Here is a 19,582-nt window from a genome sequence, read left to right on the forward strand (position 1 = left end):
GTCACATCAACATTCAAGAAAGGTAGTAGGAGTAATCCTCTAAATTGCAGGTCCATATCAATTACGTCGATGTGCGGCAGGATTCTGGAACATATATTGTGTTCGAACATCATGAATTACTTCGAAAAGAACGGTCTATTCGCATACAGTCAACACGGATTTACAAAACATCCTTCTTGTGAAACACAACCAGCTCTTTACTCACACGAAGCGTTGAGTGCTATTTACAAGGGATTTCAAGTGGATTCCGTATTTCTAGATTTGCAGAAGGCTTTTGACACTGTACCACACAAGCGGCTTGTAGTGAAATTGCATGCATCGTCTCAGTTATGCAAGTGAATTCGTGATTTCCTGTCACAGTGGTCACAGTTCATAGCAATCGACGAGTCATCGAGTGAAACAGAAGTGGTTTCTGGCGTTCCTCAAGGTAGTGTCATAGGCCCTTTGCTGTTCCTTTCCTTATCTATATAAACAATTTAGGAGACAACCTGAGCTGCCGCCTTAGATTATTTGGAGAGGATGCTGTCGTTTATCAACTAGTAAAGTCATCAGAAGATCAAAACAAATTGCAAAACGATTTACGAGTAGAAAATATATCTGTATGGGGCAAATTGGGAATTGACCCTACATAATGAAAAGTGTTAAAAGGAATCCTTTAAACTTCGGTTCTGCGATAAATCAATCAGATCTAAAGGCCGTAAATTCAATTAAATACGTAGGAATTGCAAATACGAACAACTTAAATTGGAAGAAACACACAGAAAATGTTTTGGAGAAGGCTAACCTAAGACTGCGTTTTATTGGCAGGGCACTTAGAAAATATAACACATCTACTAAAGAGACTGCCTACACTACGCTTGTCCGTCCTCTTTCAGAATACTGCTGCGCGGTGTGGGATCCTTACCAAATATACCAAGTAGGATTGACGGAGAACTTCGAGAAAGTTCAAAGAAGGGCATCACGTTTAGTATTATTGCGAAATAGGGTAGAGAGTATGACTGAAATAATACAGGATTTGGTGTGACAACATTAAAACAAAACTGTTTTCATTGCGACGGTATCTTCGAACGAACTTTCAATCATCAACTTTCTCCTCCGAATGCGAAAATATTTTGTTGACGTCGGCCTACATAAGCAGAAACGATCCTCATAATAAAATAAGGAAAATCAGAGCTAGCACGGAAAGATATAGGTGTTCGTTTCTTCCGTATTATGTACGAGATTGGAACAATAGAGAATTATTGTGATGATGGTTCGACGAACCCTCCGCCAGGCACTTAAATGTGATTTGCAGAGTATCCATGTAGATGTATATGTAGACGTAGATGTCTCCTTTGTAGTCTGAATGCATTTTCCAGATATCCTGCCGATATATCCAAGTGCGTTATCAGCTTTACCCAAGCCTAAGGCAGTGTGATAACTCCATGTTACATTCCCACAAAATGTACCGTTCCCATATTTGTATAAGTGGATTGATTCTGTGTCTCACTGATGTAGTCACAGAACTCTAAATTTCTGCGTTTTCTGAAGAGAATGATTTTAGATTTTAATACATCTGAAGCAATGTACCAATGTTTACAGCACTTTCAAATCTTATCAGCTCAAAATGGCTCTGAGCACTATGGGACTTCTGAGGTCATCAGTCCCCTAGAACTTTTTTTTTTTTTTTTGGTCATCAGTCTACTGACTGGTTTGATGCGGCCCGCCACGAATTCCTTTCCTGTGCTAACCTCTTCATCTCAGAGTAGCACTTGCAACCTAAGTCCTCAATTATTTGTTTGACGTATTCCAATCTCTGTCTTCCTCTACAGTTTTTGCCCTCTACAGCTCCCTCTAGTACCATGGAAGTCATTCCCTCATGTCGTAGCAGATGTCCTATCATCCTGTCCCTTCTCCTTATCAGTGTTTTCCACATATTCCTTTCCTCTCCGATTCTGCATAGAACCTCCTCATTCCTTACCTTATCAGTCCACCTAATTTTCAACATTCGTCTATAGCACCACATCTCAAATGCTTCGATTCTCTTCTGTTCCGGTTTTCCCACAGTCCATGTTTCACTACCATACAATGCTGTACTCCAGACGTACATCCTCAGAAATTTCTTCCTCAAATTAAGGTCGGTATTTGATATTAGTAGACTTCTCTTGGCCAGAAATGCCTTTTTTGCCGTAGCGAGTCTGCTTTTGATGTCCTCCTTGCTCCGTCCGTCATTGGTTATTTTACTGCCTAGGTAGCAGAATTCCTTAACTTCATTGACTTCGTGACCATCAATCCTGATGTTAAGTTTCTCGCTGTTCTCATTTCTACTACTTCTCATTACCTTCGTCTTTCTCCGATTTACTCTCAAACCATACTGTGTACTCATTAGACTGTTCATTCCGTTCAGCAGATCATTTAATTCTTCTTCACTTTCACTCAGGATAGCAATGTCATCAGCGAATCGTATCATTGATATCCTTTCACCTTGTATTTTAATTCCACTCCTGAACCTTTCTTTTATTTCCATCATTGCTTCCTCGATGTACAGATTGAAGAGTAGGGGCGAAAGGCTACAGCCTTGTCTTACACCCTTCTTAATACGAGCACTTCGTTCTTGATCGTCCACTCTTATTATTCCCTCTTGGTTGTTGTACATATTGTATATGACCCGTCTCTCCCTATAGCTTACCCCTGCTTTTTTCATAATCTCGAACAGCTTACACCATTTTATATTGTCGAACGCTTTTTCCAGGTCGACAAATCCTATGAAAGTGTCTTATTAGCCGTAGCGTCAGAATGGCCTCTCTCGTCCCTTTACTTTTCCTAAAGCCAAACTGATCGTCACCTAGTGCATTCTCAATTTTCTTTTCCATTCTTCTGTATATTATTCTTGTTAGCAGCTTCGATGCATGAGCTGTTAAGCTGATTGTGCGATAATTCTCGCACTTGTCAGCTCTTGCCGTCTTCTGAATTGTGTGGATAATGCTTTTCCGAAAGTCAGATGGTATATCGCCAGACTCATATATTCTACACACCAACGTGAATAGTCGTTTTGTTGCCACTTCCCCCAATGATTTTAGAAATTCTGATGGAATGTTATCTATCCCTTCTGCCTTATTTGACCGTAAGTCCTCCAAAGCTCTTTTAAATTCCGATTCTAATACTGGATCCCCTATCTCTTCTAAATCGACTCCTGTTTCTTCTTCTATCACATCAGACAACTCTTCACCCTCATAGAGGCTTTCAATGTATTCTTTCCACCTGTCTGCTCTCTCCTCTGCATTTAGCAGTGGAATTCCCGTTGCACTCTTAATGTTACCACCGTTCCTTTTAATGTTACCAAAGGTTGTTTTGACTTTCCTGTATGCTGAGTCTGTCCTTCCGACAATCATATCTTTTTCGATGTCTTCACATTTTTCCTGCAACCATTTCGTCTTAGCTTCCCTGCACTTCCTATTTATTTCATTCCTCAGCGACTTGTATTTCTGTATTCCTGATTTTCCCGGAACATGTTTGTACTTCCTCCTTTCATCAATCAACTGAAGTATTTCTTCTGTTACCCATGATTTCTTCGCAGCTACTTTCTTTGTACCTATGTTTTTCTTCCCAACTTCTGTGATGGTCCTTTTTAGAGATGTCCATTCCTCTTCAACTGTACTGCCTACTGCGCTATTCCTTATTGCTGTATCTATAGCGTTAGAGAACTTCAAACGTATCTCGTCATGCCTTAGTACTTCCGTATCCCACTTCTTTGCGTATTGATTCTTCCTGACTAATGTCTTGAACTTCAGCCTACTCTTCATCACTACTATATTGTGATCTGAGTCTATATCTGCTCCTGGGTACGCCTTACAATCCAGTATCTGATTTCGGAATCTCTGTCTGACCATGATGTAATCTAATTGAAATCTTTCCGTATCTCCCGGCCTTTTCCAAGTATACCTCCTCCTCTTGTGATTCTTGAACAGGGTATTCGCTATTACTAGCCGAAACTTGTTACAGAACTCAATTAGTCTTTCTCCTCTTTCATTCCTTGTCCCAAGCCCATATTCTCCTGTAACCTTTTCTTCTACTCCTTCCCCTACAACTGCATTCCAGTCGCCCATGACTATTAGATTTTCGTCCCCCTTTACATACTGCATTACCCTTTCAATATCCTCATACACTTTCCCTATCTGTTCATCTTCAGCTTGCGACGTCGGCATGTATACCTGAATTATCGTTGTCGGTGTTGGTCTGCTGTCGATTCTGATTAGAACAACCCGGTCACTGAACTGTTCACAGTAACACACCCTCTGCCCTACCTTCCTATTCATAACGAATCCTACACCTGTTATACCATTTTCTGCTGCTGTTGATATTACCCGATACTCATCTGACCAGAAATCCTGGTCTTCCTTCCACTTCACTTCACTGACCCCTACTATATCTAGGTTGAGCCTTTGCATTTCCCTTTTCAGATTTTCTAGTTTCCCTACCACGTTCAAGCTTCTGACATTCCACGCCCCGACTCGTAGAACGTTATCCTTTCGTTGATTATTCAATCTTTTTTCTTAGAACTACTTAAACCTAACTAACCTAATCACATCCATGCCAGAGGCAGGATTCGAACCTGCGACCGTAGCGGTCGCGCGGTTCCGGACTGAAGCGCCTAGAACCGCACGGTCACAAGGGCCGGCAATCTTATCAGCACTTGACTGGATATCTCTTTAGGATTTTCTTGAACGGTACTTGATTAAAGATAACTGCGTCATGTACAGAATCTCTGAGGTTATTATTAATAGTCTCTGCAAGGTCATTAATACACAGTGATAAGCCAAAGCGTGACCACTGCCCACCGCGAAGTTGGATGTCGCCTGGTGGCATTGCAGGCACGTGACGCGGTAACAAAAGTATGTAGGCGGAGCAGACACGGACAGAAGATCACAGCAGCGAATATATGGGCTGCAAATGGGGAGATCCATTGAGACAAAAGGCAGATTATTATTATTACTTTTGAATGCATTACGGGAACAGCAGTGATCAATGTCTTATAAATAATTACTATTAAAAACAGTCTTGATCACGATTTATTTAACAAGGTGACCGGTTTCGACCACTACTGTGGTCATCTTCAGACCATTGAGTAGGAACCTCTTTCTGTTGGAGAGGTTCCTACTCAATGGTCTGAAGATGACCACAGTAGTGGTCGAAACCGGTCACCTTGTTAAATAAATCGTGATCAAGACTGTTTTTAATAGTAATTAGATTATTATTACACAGGGCCTTGAATGAGTATCTGGGAACGGCGGAGCTGGTCGTGTGTTCACGTGCTACTGTCGTGACCATCTAAGAAAAGAGGTAGAAGAACAGTGGAACTACCACTAGGCGCTAAATAGTTGGACGTCCACCACTCTTCACGGAACGTGGGGTTCGGAGGCTTGTCTGCTGTGTAAAGTAGGATTGATGGTGACCCGTGGCGTCGCTGGCGAAAGAGCACAATGCTGGCGCACACACAAGTGTTTCGGAGGACACTGTTTGTTGTACACTGCACAACATGGAGCTCCACAGCAGACCACCCCTACCTGTGCACATGCTCACCCAGCGACGTCGTCAGTTACGGCTGCAGTAGTCACGGGACCATCGGGATTCGACCGTAGATCAATAGAAACGTGTCGGCTCATCGGGTGAATCACATTTTTGCTACACTAGGTCGATGGTCGTCTCCACAAACACCGTCATCGAAGTGAACGGGAGTTCTAAACGTGCAGCTCGCCACGGACGTAGGCTGGCATCAGCAGTAGTATGCTATGGAAGACATTCTCCTGTGTTTGCATGGGAACTGTGGTACTAATAGAAGACACGCTGGCAGCTGCGAACCACCTCCAGTTGACGTCTTCCCCACATACTTGACGTATTCCCCTACGGCGATGTCATCTTTCAGCAGTATAATTGTCCGTGTCTCGGCGCCAGAAACTTACTACAGTGGACTGAGGAGCATTATAGTCTATTATATGCCTCGGCGAGCAAATTCGCCTGATGTAAATACTATGTAACCCACATGGGTCGCTATCTGGCACCAGCAAAGCGTACGTAAATCAGCGGCACATTATTTAAGCGAATTACATGACCTTTGCGTTGACATCTTAATGCCACATACCTCAACAAACCGATGTGCACAATCAGTTATGTATTTCGTCCCAAGGACGGGCAAACAAGCTATTAAGCAGGTGGTCATCATGTTTGGGCTCATCGGTGTACAACAATGATAGTAACGGTCCCTATATGCTTCAAAGACCTCGACTGAAATTACATCTCTAACTCTGTTGATAAGTACGGAAATACGATAACATGCTGCAGCCTATCTCCGTTTCTGACATCATATTTCTCTGTATTCACATCCAAAATCCTGTATTTGGGTAGGTGATACAACACATTGACAGTAGGGGACGAGCTTTACTATCAAATGGACATATAGTCGCCCACAACAGTAAGTCAGTTGGTGCTGGGACATGTACCATGTCACCCACACCTCACTGCCCAAATGCGAAATCACTCACAGAGGAGGTCATGCAACCTCTGCATAGTCCGGCACATATCACCTCTATAAAACTTCCCTCAAACCACTGAGATAAAATTCTGTAGTTATGGTACCAAGCTTTGCGTGAACGAATTTATACAAGTAGTGCAGCTGGTATGGTCTAATAAAGGAAATGTATAAAGTAAAGTGGAAAAACACTTACTCATAGCGAAGGCCTGACGGCACGGTGGTGATGTCACCATAACTAGGGCGCGACTGCGAAACTGTTGCATAAAGCAGACCCACATCTTTCGGCCATCAAACACTTGCAAAATGAAACTGTTTACCTCACGACTGTTCTTAACATAAGCTGAGGTTGCTCACAAGACACTTGTTTTCCCTGTATGTTATGGTGCACGTAACTGTACGCGATACTTACAAGATCATTGAGTTTTTTATCGTATTACACTGGCAGAAAAAAAAAACACAGCACCTAGAACGAGGTGTGCGACATGAACGTAAGTTGGTAGCGTGTTTCTACATCTGAAAGATGACGACTATTCAAATTTCGCGCCAGTCGCATAAGAGTGGCAGTAGTAGCGCCACTGTGGGGATGAAAATCAGATTTGTTTTAAGTGCACGCCATAACTGTCGTGAGCGTTTGTTACCTTTGAGACTGGACGTGGTGATCTGATGTTAGTCAATAATGGCTTTAAGGCGACAAAGACGTCATTACCAACGCCTTTGTGAGTTTGAACGAGGTCGTGTAGTAAAGCTACTAGAAGCTGGATGTTCCGTGATACTGCAGAAAGGCTTGGCAGTAACGTAGTCAGTGTACGTGACTGCTGGCAGCGTTCGTCACGAGAATGTACGGTCGCGAGAAGGCCGGGCTCCGGACGACCACGTGGCACTACCGAGATGGAAGACCATCGTGTTCGGCGTATGGCTCTGCTGCATCGTACTGCATCTGCAGCAGCTATTTGAGGAGGACTTGGCCACCACAGTCACACAACGAACTGTTACAAATTGGTTACTTCAAGTGTAAGGTGGCAACGGCCTTGCACCTTACATGAGTCCATTTAACGTGACACTTTAGATTTTGTTGGAGTAATACTCTAAATTACGGTGTAGGACATCTATGTGGAAACGCATCGGCAAGCGAGATTTCCGCGATTTTGTAATTATAAGATTTTGCGGAAAGGCAGTAACGAGACAGAGCTCGGCTACATCCCCGCCTAGCCGCCGAAGGCCACAGCCTGATGGTATGAATGGTGAACTGGGGGGTTTCTGTAATCCGTTTAGAGAGGCCACAGCGGCCGCCAACCTCTGAGGGACGCGCGGCTGCAGGTGTTCAAGTGTTTACCAAAACAGAGCAGTGGATAGCTGGACCGGTTTTCCTGTACGTGCTCTCATCCCACTAATTTTACGCCTTCGAGTAACTCAAGTGGGGCAGGCCAGTTCCAAATAACAAACTTTCAATGCAAGAATCTGTGTTCGCTACGACGGGGAATCTTGCCGGGAAAATCTCGAGCGGTCTCTTGGGAGAAAACTTCCAGTAAACGCGTTATTTCCCACAGCTGTGGCTCTTCCCAGCCGGCGAGGGCGGAGTTTACTTGTCAAATTTTGTAGAAATATAAGAATTCTGGAAAAGAGTTCTATTCCCTGGCCGTAAATTGATCGGCACTGGCAAACTGGGTATTTTGGGAGCTTCTAGTGATGTGATTCGCTCTGTAAAAGTTGAGGTGAGAAAACAATGGTGAAGAGCGATTTTGTTGGACTCTCGGTAGAAGTCTTCCGTTCTGGGCTCTCGTACTGAGAGGATGTTAGCCAAGTCGTCTCCCCTTTTGGTCTCTCGTTCTGAGGGGACGTTAGCCGCGCCAGCTCATTGCTGACGGAAACATTGTCGCAATTAGAGAAGTTTACGGACAGCAGTCTGGTATTCAAATACTGTAGGATTGTACTTTGCGAGACGCCACACGCCGACCGCACGGCCGCGCCGTCGCCGTCGGAGACCGCCGCTACAACAGGAATATTACGGTGAGATCGCTCCCACTTCGGCCTGTGTTAGGAGTAACGTTAAATAGTTGGGTCAATTGCAATTTCTGTTTCCACAGACGTTTCACGGTACTTTGGAGTGTAGCGTTTCTTCGTATATGTGTTATAAGAGATCGCGTTTTGGACCGATTTTAACACAGTTACTGCCAATGCCAGTTGGGAGGATAATTTGTAAATTGTTCATTGTGTTTTATTCAGCATTGATCTGAAGGTTGTAAAAAAATTATTGTGATTCAGTAGAGCCTTTACTTTCAGTAGTTGATCCTGAATTCACCCTTTTGCATTATTTTATTTTTATGTATGTGTTTGATGTCATTGAACACCCTAAGTGTTCGTGATCGTTCATGTTTGGAAGTAAAAATAGGTGTGATTTATCGTCAACACTACCACGGCTGATTAATTTGGTGTGAGAGGGCCACATTTAAATCTAGCGTTATCCATTTTTGCGTACAGTTCCACTCCCAGTTTCTCTGTAAATTGTTTGTCAGGGGCGAACACACGCAAAAATCGGACAAGCAACGGGTGGGGTGTTACACAAGGACAAGGACAGCTCGGAGCCAGACGCCCTGTACCGTGCATTCCACTGACCTCAAACCACCGCCACTTGCGCCTTCAGTGGTGTCAAGTGAGACCTCACTGGAGGGCAGCTGGACATCTGTTGTGTTTTCTCATGAAAGCCGGTTCTGCCTCGGTACGACTGATGTCTGTGTGCTGGTTAGAAGGAGACCAGTTGAGGGCCTGCAATCAACCTGTCTGTGTGCTAGACACACAGGACCAACACATAAAGTTGTGGCCTGGGGTGCGATTTCATATGACACCACGAGCACTCTCGTGGTTATCCTAAGCGCCCTCACTTCAAATTTGTGCGTCAGTTCGTCATTCGACCTGTTATGCTGCTATTCATTAACAACATTCCAAGGAGTGTTTTCCAACAGGATAACGGCCGCCCACATACCGCTGTTGTAGCCCAACATGCTCTACAGGGTGTCGACATCTTGCCTCGGCCTGCTCCATCACCAGACCTGTCTCCAGTCCAGCACATACTGGACATCATCGGACGACAGCTCCAGTCTTATCCACAAACAGCATTATCCGTCGCTGTATTGACAGACCACAGGTATAGAACTCAGACACACAAACTGACATCCGGCACCTGTACAACGCGATGCATGTACGTTTGCATGCTTGCATTCAACAGTCTGGCTCTTACACCGATTATTAATGTACCATTATTTCAAATTTGCAACGGCATATCTGGTGCTTACATTAACCTGCGATCTTGCAATGTCAATCTCTTAAATATGAAGCGCTTATTTCAATAGTGGTACAAGTCCATTACCTCCACTTTTCTGTCTATAACGCTTCTTAAATTAATGAGCCAAACAAACAGAAAGAAAGGTTCATCTCTAGCAAGAAGCCATATGCCTGAATATTTCTAGTATCTCAACTGCATATTTTTCAGCGTTCATTTAACTTTAGAACTCTGTATCTCAATATGAACAAAAATGGACTTGTACCACCATTGAAATAAGCCCTTCATATGTTACCTAGGCAAATATATTCCCAAAATTTCATTATTTATTAATACTTCTTGGTACTGCGATTTTTTTCTGACTATGTATTTGCCAACCGCAATATCCCAAAACTTAGTTTCAAGACTGAGCCAAAATTAACCTCCTATTGTAATGAAACTGTTAACAGGATAACTAAAAAGGATATTAATGCTAATCAATACAGTTATTAGAAAAATTTAGTGGATAAAATCCTAAACAATTATTGCACGAATCTGCAATGTTTCCCCCAAAATAATTACATCCTAGGACGATAAATTCCGCCTTATGAAAGACACCTTTTCAGTTTCGTTTTACCAAGGCATGTTTCAACACTTATTGTGCTGTCTTCAGGGGGTTATTTTATTTTTTTACTGTAAAATTGTTGTTACGTATTAACATTTAGAGAAACTTTTGGTACAAAATATTTACAATTGTGAATGAATAATCGTTGTAAAAGATTATACATCAGTTGTTTACAGTTAACAGTTGAGATATGTAAGGTATGTAAACTAATGTATACATCCACTCTCTTGCCAATTAAGCTATAACTAGAACTTAAGACATAATGTAATAAACAACATACATTGCATCAGGTCATTAATACATATCTCAACTGTCAACTGTAAACAAATGATGTATAATACTTTACAACAATTATTCATTCACAATTGTAAGTATTTGGTACCAAAAGTTTCTCTAAATGTCAATATGTAACAACAGTTTTACAGTAAGAAAATAAAATAACCCTCTGAAGATAGCACAAAGAGTGCTGAAACATGTCTGGGTAAAACGAAACTGAAAAGGTGTCTTGCATAAGGCGGAATTTCACGTCCTATTTTCGTAGCAAGCACGGACATAAGAAGAACTGCAACACCACAGGATCATTATTAACTACATCCTTATCATTATTTAACAACTCATACGCATGTCAAAGCTAAAAACATACGAATTTTGTTAGTGATGTCCTTGTCTTCAATCCGAAGGATGATTTGATGCAGCTGTCTTCATCTCTGCATACCTTCCGCAAGCTATAGCCGTTTGAACCCGATTACGTATTCATCCCTTGGCCTCCCTTTACAATTCTTACCCCACACACTTACTTCCATTAACAACAATAAGAGAATACCTTGATGCCTCAGGATATGTCCTCTCGACCGACTCTCCTTTTAGTCAAATTGTACCTTTAGTTTTTTTTTTTTTTTCCAAGTCCACTCAGTCCCCATTTGTTATTCGATCTACCCACTCGATTTTCAGCATTCTTCGGTAGCACCACATTTGAAAAGTTTCTGTTCTCCTCCTGTCTGAGGACAAAAATACAAAGGTTTGTGCGCTCTACCATAAGAATTTATCTGGAGCTTATTTTATAGTTCAAAACTTTTTTCTTCTTTACATTACTGCTGTTATCAGTGTAATTTATTTTCTTAACATCATTATTTAGAAAAATTTTAGCTGCTATTTTCAGAATACAATGTAGAATCCTTTCGTCTGCGTGGTCACCTTGAATGCAAAATATGTCGTGGAGAAAGAAGTCTTCTCTTTTAACAACGAAGTAACTGCTAACTTCATTATTAAAATTTCCTGTTACGAACATCTGATAAAATTTTTCCACACCTTTCATTTATCAAGCTTTTAACCCACAAATAAGTAATAATAACTGCATTAACGACTTCATTATTAGGACACTGTGATCCTTCCCTGCCAATCATTCTCACAATTTCATAGTTTTCATCATTTTCAGTCAACGATAATTTTTATCTACCGTTATAGATATTTTACAGTTTCCACATTCCAGCATTTAAAAAAATTCTTTAGCACAGTATTCGGATAGCGTTGTAAAGCAGGCAACGATTTCTGTATGGATAGAAGTTATCGTTAACTGCACGTTCAAGGTTTTATGCTGTTGGTACGATAACATCTGCTTCATAGTCACTCGCAAATGAATTTATAACATTTTGCTACTTCACCGAAAGCACTAGATAAAATTTTCAACAACAATACAGCTAACCTCTTATCTTGGATTCAGTCTGAAATATTTATCGCACAGATACCAAATACTGAAGTACTGCCAATGTTCTATATTTTTCAAAAATGTGTTTCTAGGACATTTTTCTGTATCTTTCCTGCCAAAACCTATTCAAATTTCAGCTCGTGTGCAGTACTACATGTGAGATATAGGCAAATGTAGCTGTAGGATTAACAACGTGATTCTAAACGTATAAGCAGGATTTAAAAATTTTGAAGTTTTCATCACATTCATTGGAGAATAGCTGCAGGAAGTTATCCTTGAAATGAATATGAAATTTATAATTTTCTACCATGTACAAATTAAGATACTGAAGTCAGCAGTAATTTGAAAATGTCATTATGGACAGTCATATCTTAGAAAAATTAAGCGCAACTTTCATATTTTGTTAGTCATCGTCGGTTGGAAAGAGGGTGTTTACATTTGGTCTGCACACTCCATATCATGGATTGTTTTGACTGCAGATGAGTTGGTCACACCCAGCAGGGTACTTTGTGGAGTAGATTCAAACTCGTGGTGCATAAATGAATGAGGACCGTCTTAATTATTAATCCGGTTGTTTATGACCTAATTTTGTGTGTGAACAGAGTCTAATATATAAGTCAGAGGCTCATTATTATGAAAAGTGTGCGTGTAAGCATCGGAGAGCTGAGATGGAGATCCAAAGAATGAGACAGCTCGTCTATTGTGTGCGACATATACGGGACTGTACCCTATTAAATGCGATCACAAAGTTCTTTTCTTATTGAGTGTGAAGTTTTCACCATTCATATTTCTCACAGGAGGAATATGGGATATATCTCGGTATGAAAACAATAAACTCGGCATCATAAATACCTCAGCCCCTTTGACCACATTCTTCCAGTTATATGCAACGCCTAAAATGTTACCACTTGTGAAATATAAGTTACGTTTCAAGTGATTTTCATCAATCAGTAGTGAAACATGATCTAAATCACTGAGAAACCTAAATTTTTGCCTTGTGTACAGCAGGAAATTGTCATCTTTTTGCTTTTTTTGCAGGTCTGTTTTGGGGGGTTGAACAGATTTTATGATAAATATTATGCTGAGGAACCACAAGACACTGTGAGCTTTTTCTAAACTTGTAGGTATGTGATGAAACTGAAAACAAATTACTCCAGTATACAGTAAAGTCTGAAGAATATGTGTTGTGATTCTTGTGTACATCTAACTGCTCACATTAAAAAGTACTTTCACTCTTTTCAGTGCCATTAAAAACCTGTGGCATATTTTTTTAAATAATTTTTAATGAACAGCAGGTGAGCTGTTAATACAGTATCACGGTTCATCCTATTGAAATTTTCCAAAATATCAGTAGTACTTGATATGGTATTCATATTATTTACATATAAAGAGACCCTTCTTGAATGCAGTTTTGTTCTTTGGCTTTTATTTGAATACAATTTCCACAAGCACAAAACTTATGACATATTGCCATTTTATCATAACGTAGAGGCTGTTCACCTTGATTTCTTTTAAACATAGAATAAAGAGAGTGAAGTCCGCAAAGTATATTTCTTGTTCACATCGAGTGTCAGTTTGTAAACTTGCAGCAATATCGCTGTTTGCTAGGCGCCCCCACGTCTCGTCACCAACGTACCTTGAAGGAAGTAGGTACAATCAATGGAACAGCTCCCAGTTTCAGGCGGATTTTCTAGAGTAACCGTTCGCAAGCTTTGGAATCTAACCTGAATTTACTGTCAGCCATTAATAAAAATTCTCAATGTCAAAGCTGCCAAGTAATGCAAAAATAATGCCAGAATAAACACAAACTGCTGATGCATTCCAGTTCGAAGGCTGGAAAAGAGATCACGAATTTACATCGAGCAGACACGACCAACATTTATAAGAGATCCTAGCTCAGCTGTAGTCCGATAGTGAAAGTAAACAGCAATGGCCAAGTGAGGTGTCCAGGGAAGCAAAAGTCAAAATCACGAGGGATGGACGGAGAGGCGGGTTTGATTCCGCCCGTCATATCCTATCCTGTGCTAGTATTTCCATTCCTCGTAGCTAGTATGCGCGACATCCTTTATGGTTACTGGCCGTCCCTAATGGCCCTTCCTGAACCAGGTCAGCTATTCTTTGATGCCACAGCAACGTCGCACTAAACCGTCCCTTCTTCTAGTAAGCGTCTCCGAAGACTTCTTTCTTCGCATATTACTTGTAGTCTCTCTGCCCACGCTCTTGGGCAGCATCAGACGACTGTACCCATACTATAATGAAAATACTTCACCTTCCCTAACCATTATTTTGCAGAAAAACACCTTAATGCTGCTCGTGGTCTAAAACAACTCAATCCAACAAAACATCTACTGCCAGTTTATTCGTATATCACCTGAATTGGACACTGCAACGGACTATATACTTCTTTGTCCGAAGAGGTGACTCTATTCCACACACATTCAATATATTGTTGTGGTCTTCAGTCTGAAGAGGAGTCTGATACAGCTCTCCAAGCTACTCTATGTTTCGCAAGTCTAATCGTTACCGAATAATTGCTGCAACCTCCATCCACTGAATCCTGCTTGCTATATTCATCCCTTACGCTCCGTCTATAATTTTTAGCGTCTACTCTGTCCTCAAATCTATGTTTCCTTGATGCCTCGGGATATAACCTAACGAACGATATTTTCTTTTAGTTAAGTTGCACAATACATTTCCTTTTCCCCAGTCTGGTTCAGTATTCCTCACTAATCACTCGATCTACGCGTCGAATCTTCTGTAGCACCACATTTCAAAAGCAACTATTCTCTTCTTGCCTGAACTGTTTACCGTCCATGTTTCAGTTCCGTGTAAGGGGACACTCCAGAGCAATATCTTTAGAAAATACTTCCTAACACTTGGGCCTAAACTAATATTAGATGTCAACATATTCTTCTTTTACAGAAATGCTTTTCTTGCTATTGACAGTCTGCATTTAATATTGTCTCTACTTCGGCCATCATCAGTTAGTTTGCTGTCCAACTAGCAAACCTCATCCATTACTTTTTACTGTCTCTTTTCCTACTTTTATTTCCTCAGCATCGCCTAGTTAATTTGACTAAATTCTACTACCCTGGCATTACTTTTCTTGATATTCCTTTTACAACCTATTTTCAAGAAACTATCCATTCCGTTCAACTGCTTTTCCAAGTCCTTTGCATTCTCTGACAAAATTACAATGTCATCTGCAAACCTCAATTTTTTATTTCTGCTCCCTGAAATGTAATTCCTAATTTCTCCTTAGTTACCGATACTGCTTGCACAATCTACAGATTGGATAACGCTGGCAACAGCGTACAATATTGTCACATTTCCTTCTCCAATAATATTTTCCTTTCATGTCCTTCGGGTGTTATAACTGCAGTCTGGTTTTTCAACAAGTCGTGGATAACGTTTCTTTCCCTATGTTCTAGTGCTGCTACCGTGATAATTTCAAAGAGTTTATTCTAGTCAACACTGTCATAGCCCTGCTCTGAATCTACATGTGCTATAAATGTGGCCTTGACGTTCTTAAACTTCTGCACTAAGATAAGTCGTCTGGACTGTAACGCCTCGTGTGTTCCTACATTTCTCTGGAACCCAAACCAATCTTCCTCGAGGTCGAATTCTACAAGCTTTTCCTTCTTCCGTAAATAATTCGTGTGAATATTTTGCAATCATCGATTATTTAACTGATGTTTCGGTAATATTCACATGTTACCACCTGCGTTCTTTATATTACGAATTGTCATATTGTTCTTGATGTTTGAAAGTGTTTCACTGGTCTCATATATGTTGGACACCAGATGGAATAATTTTTGGTACGGCTGTCTCTCAATTAGAATCTCAATAATCTGAGGAAATGTTGTCTACTCCACAGGCCTTGTTTCCACTTACGTCAGATTCTTCTTGTAATGTCATATCCCCCATCTCGTCTTCACTTACTTCGTCTTTCTTTTGTGTGCTACTGCTTTGAAGTTCATGTCCTTTGTACAGCCGTTTATGTAATTCTTTCACCTTTTAGCATTCCCTCAGTGTAGGCCATCCAGCTGATTATATTCTCTCCAAAGGTCTCTTTTGTTGTGCACGACTTCGTACACAATGGTAAGGATAGGTGGGCAACAGTCGTCATCGGAAAGCTGGATAGGAGCTTCACACCTTTGTAAAACTAAAGTTTTAACAAAATGTCAGTTTGGTTTCAAGAAGGGTTTTTCCAACGGAAAATTCTATATATACTTTCACTAATGAAGTATTAAATGCTCTGGGTAACCGTTGGGATTTTTTGTGACCTATTAAAGGCTTTTGATTGTGTAAATCATGGAATACTTCCAGATAAGCTCAAGTTCTGTGGTATGAATGGGACAGTGCTCAAATGGTTTAAATCATACCTAACTGGAAGAGTGCAGAAAGTTGAAATAAGCAGTTCGCATAATATGCAAAAAACTGGTTATTTCTCAAAATGGGGAACAATCAAGAATGGGGTGCCGCAAGGTTCGGTCTTGGGTCCTCTGCTGTTCTTAATATATATGGATGACTTGCCATTCTATATTCACGAAGATGCAAAGCTGGTACTTTTTGCCGATGATACAAGTATAGCTATCACACCCAACAGACAAGAATTAACTGGTGAAATTGTAAACGATGTTTTTCAGAAAATCATTAAGTGGTTCTCTGCAAATTGGCTCTCATTAAACTTTGACAAAACACAGTATATACAGTTCCACACAGTAAATGGAATGACACCATTAATAATTATGGACTTCGATCAGAAATCGGTAGCTGAGGCAGAATATTCAAAATTTCTAGATATATGCATTGATGAGGGGTTGAACTGGAAAAAAACACGCTGAGAATCTGCTGAAACGTTTTAGTTCAGCTACTTATGCTATTAGGGTCATTGCAAATTTTGGCGACATACATCTCAGTAAATTAGCTTACCACGCCTATTTTCATCCTCTACTTTCGTATGACATAATATTCTGGGGTAACTCATCATTGAGTAAAAGACTGTTCATTGCGCAAAAGCGTGTAATCAGACTAATTGCTGGAGCTCATCCAAGATCATCCTGCAGACACTTATTTAATGAGCTAGATATCTTCACTGTAGCCTCACAATATATATATTCACTTATGAAATTTGTTATTAACAATCCGAACGAATTCTAAAGTATTAGCAATGTACATGGTTACAACACTAGGAGAAAGGATGATCTTCACTACTCAAGGTTAAATCTAACTTTGGTTCAGAAGGGGGTAAATTATGCTGCCACAATAGTCTTTGGTCACTTACCTAATAGCATCAAAAGTCTGACAGATAGCCATATAGCATTTAAAAGGAAATTAAAAGAATTGCTTAATGGCAACTCCTTCTACTCATTAGATGAATTTTTGGATATAGTAAGTGTGTAATTTCCCCAAGCCCCACAAAAACTATTAAAAATATTAAGTGTCATGTAATATTTTGTGTAATGTAATATCTTGTATAGACACCTTTTATTAACCTGACACGTTCCAGATCATTACGAAGTGTCGTATTCATGATCTATGGAACAAGTACTAATCTAATCTAATCTAATCTGAAATGATCAGCAAACAGGTTAAGACATCAAACAGAAGACTTACTTGGCATGTACTTCTCCAAATGTAGAAAGATTCATGACAAACAGTGCAGCAAGAACTAGAAACCAGGTACCACATTGTCTACCAGGAAGAATCTCGCTGTCCTGGGCACAAACGAAGGTGTCGTAGTGTAGTGGTTCCAAGTGCATGTGGGCTGCGGTCTGCCGTCGGCTGCCGTACATCATGACGACCAAGGGTGCTCGTAGTACGGAGACGCGGCAGGTGTGACTTAGCATGTGCGCTCCACTGGATCTGCCCAATCCCGTGCGACTGATGTGACTTTCGAACGGAAACATGCTATTCCCTTGCCAATGTAACGAAGCCCATCGGATCGTATCGATACGTGATACGACATCTTTAATTTTTCTCGATGCTTTACCTATTTCTGTCAGCGTCATGTGTGCTGCATATGTCGTCTAACCACTGCTACTTTGTTATACACTTTCAGTCAGTGTCAGGTACTCCTGTATGCCCTTCTGCCTGCTCCGTTTGCTGCATTTTTATACATTCTCTTTCCATCAATTCACTTCCATAGCTCCAGTATTATGCAAGGACTTTTACTGGGCATTTAACATTTTACCTATTTGATCCCCTGGTGCCTTCACAATTTCATCTCTCAACTCTAGTCATTCATCTTCTTCCGTATTCCTTTCCCATGATGCACTAAATCGTTGCCTAACGCTCCCTTTGAAACTTTCAACAACCTCTAGTTCATTCGTGTCCTATCTCCTTAATTTCCTACCTTTTTGTAATTTATTCAGTTTCATCTACAGTTTGTAATCAATAAATTATGATCCAAGTCTACATCAGCCCCTAGAAGTCTCACAGTTTAAAAACTGGTTCTAAAATCTCTGTATTAGCATTATCTAATTGGTCTGAAACCTTGCAGTGGTTCCAGGACTGTTCCTCGTACACAACCGTCTTACATATCAAGAGTTAACGATTATTACACCGTGCTGGTAAAAGTAGTGAGATACCTTCTAATTTCATGTCGGATCTTCTTTTGCCCGACGTTGTGCAGCAAACTCGAGGTGGCGTAGACATAACAAGTCGTTGGAAGTCCTCTGCACAAATACAGAGTCATGCTGCCTCTAGAGCCTTCCATAACCGCGAAAGTGTCGCTGGTGCGGGATTTTGTGTACGAACTGACCTCTCAATTACTTCCCATAAATGTTTGGAGGGATTCATGTTGAGCGATCTGGATGGCCAGATCACTGGTTCGAATTGTCCAAAATGTTCTAAAAACCAATTGCAAGCAATTGTGGGCCAGTGACATGGCGTATTGCCATCCATAAAAATGAAGTTCATAAATGGCTGCAGATGGCCTCTATTTCCAGTAAATGATCGGTTTATTTGGACCAAAGGACCCTGTCCAATCCGTGTAAACACAGCCCACATCATTATGGAGTCATCACCAGCTTGCACAGTGTCTTGTTGACACCTTGGGTTCATGGCTTCGTGGGTTCTACACCACACTCGAATACTACCATCAGCTCTTACCAAATGAAATCGGGAGTCATCTGAACAAGCCATGATTTTCCAGTCTTCTAGGCTCCAACCGATATGGTCAACAGCCCAGGAGAGGCGCTGCAACGGTCGTCTACTGCCATACACCATTAACGCCAAATTTCACGACATTGTCCTAACGGATACGTTCGTCGTACGTCCCACATTGATTTCTGTGGCTATTTCACGCACTATTGCTTTTCTGTCAACACTGACAACTCTACGCTGTCGCAGCTGCTATAGGTCGTTAAGTGAAGGCTGTCAGCAACTGCATTGACCATGCCACTGCGTTGGTAATGCCTGAAATCTGGTATTCTCGGCTCAGTATTGACACTGTGGTTCTCGAAATTTATAATTCTGTAACTA

The sequence above is a fragment of the Schistocerca nitens genome, chromosome 6, assembly GCF_023898315.1.
Source record: "Schistocerca nitens isolate TAMUIC-IGC-003100 chromosome 6, iqSchNite1.1, whole genome shotgun sequence".
NCBI classification, from domain to species: Eukaryota; Metazoa; Arthropoda; class Insecta; order Orthoptera; family Acrididae; genus Schistocerca; species Schistocerca nitens.